Below are 7,763 nucleotides of genomic sequence, written 5' to 3'. Positions count from 1 at the left end.
CTGTATATGTCTCAGACAGCCCCTAGGGCAATATGAGTCCATCCTGACAAGGTAAGAATACATGTTTTATTTTCCCTTCCCAGCTGGGTGATAGGTTCTGAATAAACACATGGACACTAAGCAAACCTGACTTCTTTTCCCCATAACGTACAGTTCATTATTCTGAAATTCTGAAAAAAAAAAAAAAAAAAAAAACCAACCCAATGCTTAATTCTCTTCTGACCTCATAGGAACCTCCCATGGTTCTCTGGCAAGCTTTCCCCAAGATCATCTGAGCAGCAGTATTTTTGTGAATGAGCCAGTCAAGGGCAGAGAGAATCAAATTGATTAAATTCCAACTTCAAGGTGCATAGGATGGAACATGGTGGTTGTGTTGAGACAGAGGAAGGCCTATTGGACTTGAAGTACATGGTTCATTTAAACCAACAACAGAAGACCCACTTGCCTTTGGGCTTTGGGCAGACAGAAGGTTGACAGACTCTCAGTTTGCTGCTTGGGGCTCTGGCTCTCTTGTGTGGTTTCATGTCCTTTGTTCTCTGTGGAAGCTGGTGAGGCTCTTCTCTGCCTCCTAGCTGGGGAGATGGAGCGATCTCAGTTCAGACTCTGGAGTTCCCAAGAAAAGGCAAAGCCAACAGACAAATGATTGCCTCTGCTTTGAGAGCCAGTTAGTAGGTCTGCTGATAAAATGGGTTGCAAATGGCACAGATTCAGACATAAGACAACCATGCAATTTATAGTCACCTGACACTTGGCCAGGTCAGCAGAATCCCCACAGTCATGGATGCTCCTGCTAAGAAGGCTTGTAGAAACTTGCATCTACACCCAAGCCAAGTGAGATCCAGCCCCTCCCTCCCTCCCTCCCTCCCTCCCTCCCTCCTTCCCTCCCTCCCTCCCTCCTCCCCTCCTTCCCTCCCTCCTTCCCTTCTTCCCCTCTCCCCCATCTCTTCCCTTCCCCTCCCTTCCCTTCCCTTCCTTCCAACCCTCTTTTTCTTTATTTCCCTATTTCCTACTCCCTCTGTAACATTCATTCAGTGTGATATTTTTATGAACATTTAGAACAGTCATGCAAATAGACTCTATCCTTAAATCTGAAATGTTTCCATAGTATTCTTCAGTAGCATGTCGGTTCTATTCTCAGGGATGAATGAAACCCATGTAAAGGACTGGGGTTCCATGCATCCCTTGGGGCTCAAAGCCTTAGCCCTATATAGATAAGCATGCATACCTAGGTACAAAGTATCATTGGACACATGTCCAATTTCAGTCCAATGGTCTGCATTTGGAAGACGCCCCAGAGATCTCTGGCACAATGGAGGCCCACTCAGATCTAGAGCATAGTCAGTGCCAAAGACGATGGAAGTGAAAGAATCGGGCTTTCAGGGCGACCTTGCTGTTCGTGGCCCTCTGCACTAGCGGCTTTTGTAGTCTCTATGACAAAAAAAAAAAAAAAATTGACACAATCACCTTAGAAAAGAAGGTGTTACTTTAGTGGACAGTTTAAAGATACAGCCCATCATGATGGGGAAGGTATCATACTAGGAGGCATCTGGTCATACGTGTCCACAATCAGGAAACACACACATATGCACTCATACACACATATACACAGACACACACACACACAAATACACATATGCACTCATACACACATATACACAGACACACACACACAAATACACATATATATACACACATATATACACACACACACATACACACATACATACACACACACACACACACAGAGAGATGAACACTGGCACCCAACTTGCTCTCTCCTTTTTATTCAGTGTGGTCCTCTAGCCCAGGAAAGGTGCTGTCCACATTAGGGAACCTCTTCCCACCTCAGCTAGCCTAACCCAGGAGCGCCTTCCCAAAGACGCCCAGAGGTTAGTTTCTAGGGTGATTATAAATCCTACCAAGTTGTCAGTTGATATCAACCATCACGGTCTCCCTCTTTCTGTTTTCTTTTCCTCAAACTCAAGTGCATCAAGTCTGTTTCAAGATAGATATAAGACATGTGCCCCAAGATGGGTCCTGACTTTTCTTAGAATTCACTGTGATTGGAGAACTAAGGAAGGGTGGGTGTGAGCGAGAGCTGCTTCCACAGACAGGCAGGGTAGGTTCTCAGGTGGGTAGGTTCTTCAGTCATGTTGGCCACTAAGCTCTTAACAAGTTCCATGTTTCAGCCATGAGGCTGGTCTGTAAGTCTTAGGAACAAAATGGAGTCCTTACCTTAGAACTTTTCACACGGAGTAGGGGGCACACTTTAGGACAATATACTGCTTTGCTATGGTGAACATATGACTTAGAACCTGGACAGACTCAAAGCCAGGAACTACAGAACTTGGGAGGGACATTTGTTTATGTGGCTCTATTACTCCTGCATTGGGCAGTAGCTAGACAGAGGAGACATAGGTGGGTCACCTTTGTCTTGGTACACAGTTCCCTTCCCCCTGCCCACCCCAACACATCAGATTTATGTTTTAGTCCTTGCATGGGGACCTCTCAACTCTAGGAAGGCTGCTGAATTGATCTTTCTATGCCGCTGCTAAGGGGATCTGACAGGATCTGACACACATTCACAATGGAGACAGCACGAGGACCAGGCCAGTGAGTCTGCACTGTTGGAAGGCTGCAGCTTCACTCAGCTCACTGCAGTCTGAGGGTCTCTAGACAATCTCCCTTTCTCTATTCTCTTCACAGATCCCAGACCTATGAACCAAGGGTCCTCTCAAGGGTCTCAGCTCAGTTCTTCCCCTGAGTCTTTCAGAGAACATCTCCTGATAGATGTTTTATCTTACTAACTTGTCTAGACATTTGAACACTTGGTCGCCAGTCATTGCCACTATTTGAGGTGCTTTAAGTGGTACAGCCTCACTGGGGAAATTATGTGGCTGGGAACAGGCTTTGGGGGGGGGGGGGAGTCCTAGGCTTCTTCCAGTTCATTCTTTCCATGCTGCACTTGTGGTTCAAGATGTGATCACTCAGCTTCCTATTCTTGCCGCCATGTCTGCTGCTCGTTGACATTCTACCACCCTGCTGCCCTGGACTCTTATCTGTCTGGAATTGGAAGCCTACGTAAATCTATCCTTCTATAGGTTGTGTTGATCGTTGTAGTTTATTATAACAACAGAAAAAAACAAAACAACAATAACAAATTACACTAACATGAGGAAGTTTAACAAGCCGAAAACTGGGGAGATAGGCTTGAACTAGAAACCAGGGCACAACACTCTCCAGCACTCAGATGGAAGCGGTAGCCACCCCCTCTAAGGGGGTTCTGTGGGTGGAGTATGAAGGTTTTCTTTCACTCTCAGAACCACTGCTGGTTTAGGCTAAATGTCTAGACCTGTTCACATGCCAGTTGGGCATCCCTGATCCCAAACCCTGAGATCTGAGATGTTCTAAAATCTGAATAAATTCCACATCTGACTTCATGTGACAGATCCCACAGCCGAAGCCTGAAAATAGCCCCATCTAATGCTCCTCATATCATATAGCCGAAGCCAGAAAATAGTCCCATCTAATGCTCCTTACATGCTGTATATAGGCTTTGTGGAAAACAGGAGGAAACCTCATCTTAATGCCTGGGTACTTTCCCCCAAGATTTCTTACCGTGTCCATGCAGATACCTTAAAACCTTGGAATGGAAAGTCTGAAGTCTAAAACACTTTCATTCTAAAGGACAAACACGTGGATTCTTCTGTGGTCCCTTGTCAGCTTTGTTATTGTGATTTTCATCCTTGAGCAAGAAGCCCAAGTCAGATGTGGTAAGCGAGGAGAACCCAGAGGAGTTTGAGTCAATAAGTTCCTAGCCTGTGTGAGAAAGCTAACTGCTAGGCAGCCACCCCTTAGAGAAAGCATCTAATTGAGGTTGTCTCTAGGTTGTTGGCACAGCATGTACCCCAGACACAGTAGTGGCAGATGGAAAAGAATGGGACAACTGAAGGTCTAGCTAATTGTGTTGTAGTATTCATCAGAGAAGACTGTTCCGACATGGGGTTAAGCCAATAGAAAGCCTTTATTAGTCAGCCAGTGATTCCACTGAGAGTTTGAGATCCCAGTGTAGCCCCAAGCCTTTCTCAGGGTGAGCTTTTAAACACAAAAGCTGTGTTCTGGGTGCCAGGGTGAATTGGTACCTAGGGAGGACCTCCCTCTTCCCAGAAGTGAAGGGGACAGGAGAGGGAGGAGAGGTGTGGGGGGGAGGCTGTGATCAAGTGAATAAATAAATTAATGGGGTGGGGGGGAGCAGTATGTTCTGGGATGACATACTTCATTTAACAAGAACAGTTAGCCAGAAGCAAAACTCCAGAATCTATAAAGCAAGGTTAGTACATTTTGAGACTTTCCCAGAACATTGATGGATTAGGTTTTTGTTTTAGTTTTGGCAGGTGGTGATGTCTACTTGCTGAGTTTTATAGCCCAAATGGTACTTCCATCATGGAGTCAGTTGTGCCAAAGTCTGGGGCCTACTACGGTCTGGGGCCTGGTTACATTTATAAGATGAGGAATGAGCAAGCCATCACATCTGGGTGGCAGTAGCAGAGTAGATTCTCCTCTGTCTAGGGGTGTAGGGTGTTCTCAGTGGGACCACATTGGACCGCATGAGCCCTCTGGAGAAGGGCCAGACTCACAGAGCACCCGGGGCTTTGTTCTCTCACTCCCTCACTCGTAATTCTTAATGTCTACCTGGCTGCTGCCTCATCCTCCTCCTTCTTTCCCTCTTCTTCCCCCTCTTCCTCCTCCTTCTCATCCTCCTTCTCTTTGTCCTCCTTACCCTCCTTCCCCTTCTTTCTTCTTCTTTTTGAGTCCTATGTTTATTTGTATGTGTGTATGTTCACATGTGTGTGGATGCACTTGTGTATAAGTGAATGTTCACATGTGTGCATGCATGTGGAGGACAGAAGGTGACATCCAGTGTTTTGATTACTTGATCTCCTCTCTTTTTGCTGAAATAGGGTCTCTGTTTTAATACAACTATATATATATATATATATATATATATATATATATATATATATATATATATATATATATTGATAAGCTGGCACACTCACCTAGATTTTATGTGGATGCTAGAAATCCAAACTTTTGTCCTTGAGCTTATTTTTTTGTTGTTGTTGTTTAAAGATTTATGTATTTTATGTGTGTGAGTGCACTGTCCCTACCTTCGGACACACCAGAAGAGGGCATAAGAACCCATTACAGATGGTTGTGAGCCACCATGTGGTTGTTGGGAATTGAACTCAGGACCTCTGGAAGAGCAGTCAGTACTCTTACCCGCTGGGCCCAAGCTTAATTTTTTAAAAAACATCTTCACAAGTAACTTACCTCCTAAGCCAGCTCCCGATCTGAGTCCTGTATTTTTAATGTTGATCATTATCTCAGAGTCTTACCAAGAAAATCACTTTTTTCATCTTATCTCCGAGTTTTATAATAGGGCACAGTTGTGTCATCTGGATTCTGCAAGTCTAGTAAATTGAAAACAATGCGTTGGGAATTTTGACCATGTTTTCATATGAACTCAAAATGTAAAACTTACCGCTGAAGTTAGGTTCCTCTAACAAAGTGTCCCACAGGCTCCTCTGACAAGAGTGTCCTGCAACAGAGTTTGAGGCTCAGAAACATACGTTAGCAACTTTTTCTATAAGGAGCTGGTGAGTGCTCAGGCCTTCTCATTGTAGCAGCTACTTTTCATAGTTGTGACTGAAACACCTAGCAGAACAAGGTGAGGGAAAGGGATTTATTCAGATTAATAGCCTCATAGGATGCAGTCCATCGGAAGAGGGAGGTCAGGGCAGAGTCCACGGCAGTAGGTCACATGGCAGAGACTCCTACCACCACAAGCACCAAGAAGCGGAGAGAACTAGGACAGAACAAGAAGAACTTTCAAAGGCGGCTTGTGTCCAGGGACTTCCTTTCACAACTTTTAGAGTAGTCACTGATTAATGTTCAAAATGTGAGCCTTGCGCAGGACAGTTCAGAACCCAGGCTCTGTTGCCATCAGCAGGGATGACACTGTAGAGTCAGACAGCTGTAGACACACCTGAGTGATGGACCTCCCTTGTGTGTTCCGACGCAGCGGTGACTGCACGTAGGTAGCACAGTGGTGCTGGGGAGGCTAGGCAGGGAGTATTGTGAGTTTGAAACCAGCCTGGGCCATGCAGTGAAGCAGCTATCTCATACAAAACGGATCAAAGCATAAAAGCAGCAAAAGCAAAACTGGCTGATAGACAACTCTGGCCCAGAGACTCTATATTCATTACTTACTGTTGCTGTGATAAAATACCTTGACCAAAAGAAGAAAGTGGTTTTTTAGCCTGTGGTTCCAGGAAGGTAGTTCATAATGGTGGAAGAGGCACGAGAACAAGCAGCCAGAAGGAGCTGAGAAGTCACATCTTCAACTACACAGTGAAGTAGAGAACAAACTGGAAATAGGACCAGGCTATACACCCTCAGTGCCAAGCCCAGGCTATACACCCTCAGTGCCAAGCCCAGGCTATACACCCTCAGTGCCAAGCCCAGGCTATACACCCTCAGTGCCAAGCCCAGGCTATACACCCTCAGTGCCAAGCCCAGGCTATACACCCTCAGTGCCAACCCCAGGCTATACACTCTCAGTGCCAACCCCAGGCTATACACCCTCAGTGCCAACCCCAGGCTATACACTCTCAAAGCCAACCTCAGCCATATACTTCCTCTGGCCAGGCTCCACCTCTCCAAACAGCATCATCCTCTTCATAACCTCTCCAAACAGCATCATCGGCTGGGAGCAAGTGTTCAAATATATGAGCCAATGCCCGACACTTCTCATTCAAACCAGTATAGACTGTAGTTTTCAACACTGGTTTTGAGAAGGAAAAAGGGGAGGGAGGGAGGAGAGGGAGAGGGAGAGGGAGAGGGAGAGGGAGAGGGAGAGGGAGAGGAAGAGGAAGAGGAAGGAGGAGAAAGGAAAGGAAGAGGGAAAGGAAAAAAGAAGGAAGGAAGGAAAGAAAGGAAGGAAGGAAGGAAGGAAGGAAGGAAGGAAGGAAGGAAGGAAGGAAGGAAGGAAGGGAGGGAAGAAGGAAAATAAAGAGAGGGGAGGGAGGGAGAAAGAGAGAAAAGAAACTTCCTCCTCCTCCTTCCCTTCCTCCTCCCCCTGCTCCTCCCCATTCCCTCCCCCCCCCTCTTCCCCTCCTCCCCCACTGCTGACTGTACCCGGGGCCTTGAGCCTGGCAAGCATCTAACCACTGAGCTCCATGTGGATTGTTCACATTTTTTATATATTTGTGAAAAATGATGCAACGAAGCGTGCATTTTTCTGGCAGCTACTTGGCTCCTTTAAATGGCTACCCATCTGGCTGTACGTTAATTTATGTATCCTGCCCTCATTCTGCGGTAATGACTGCTCATTGTTGGGCACAGGTTGCAGTAAAGAGAACGGGATCCTGGAATACCACAAAGCAATCCATTCGTTCTCGTTGGGATGGTTTCAGAAAAATAGTAAATACTTTGAAAGCTGTTCAGTCTCCAGCTTGGATATATATTTCTATTTTGTGAATATTTGTTTTGCTTTTTTACTGACTTGAAAAGTCGGGCTTACATGAATATTGGCTCTTTTCTGTGGAATTTCACACTGTCCATTCCGTGGCGAAGGTGGGAACTAGTTGCCATGGAGATGATTTCCAAAATTCCAGTTAGGTTTGTGATTTCTATTAGGAAATGAGCATCCAAAATAAATGACTTTTTCACAATGCCCTTCAGTGTCGAAGCCAACCTTT

At 45.6% G+C, this 7,763-nt stretch overlaps 1 long non-coding RNA gene across 2 annotated transcripts; it reads right to left on the bottom strand.

Moving 5' to 3' along the window:
- Nucleotides 1-278: 278 nt before the first annotated feature.
- On the bottom strand, nucleotides 279-6,871 carry Gm31559. 2 transcript variants are annotated; one of them, XR_001779359.1, is made up of 4 exons: nucleotides 6,686-6,871; nucleotides 5,335-6,407; nucleotides 1,226-1,428; nucleotides 279-677 (listed from the first exon to the last, which is right to left on the bottom strand). It is a non-coding gene; the product is annotated as a predicted gene, 31559 (long non-coding RNA). The 2 variants fall into 2 exon arrangements; XR_001779360.1 differs by having other exon boundaries at nucleotides 279-674; nucleotides 5,335-6,871.
- Between the last annotated feature and the right edge of the window lie 892 nt (nucleotides 6,872-7,763).

This window comes from Mus musculus, chromosome 9 (assembly GCF_000001635.26).
Source record: "Mus musculus strain C57BL/6J chromosome 9, GRCm38.p6 C57BL/6J".
In the NCBI taxonomy this organism is placed as follows: domain Eukaryota; kingdom Metazoa; phylum Chordata; class Mammalia; order Rodentia; family Muridae; genus Mus; species Mus musculus.
This window is presented reverse-complemented; position numbering and strand designations above follow the sequence as displayed.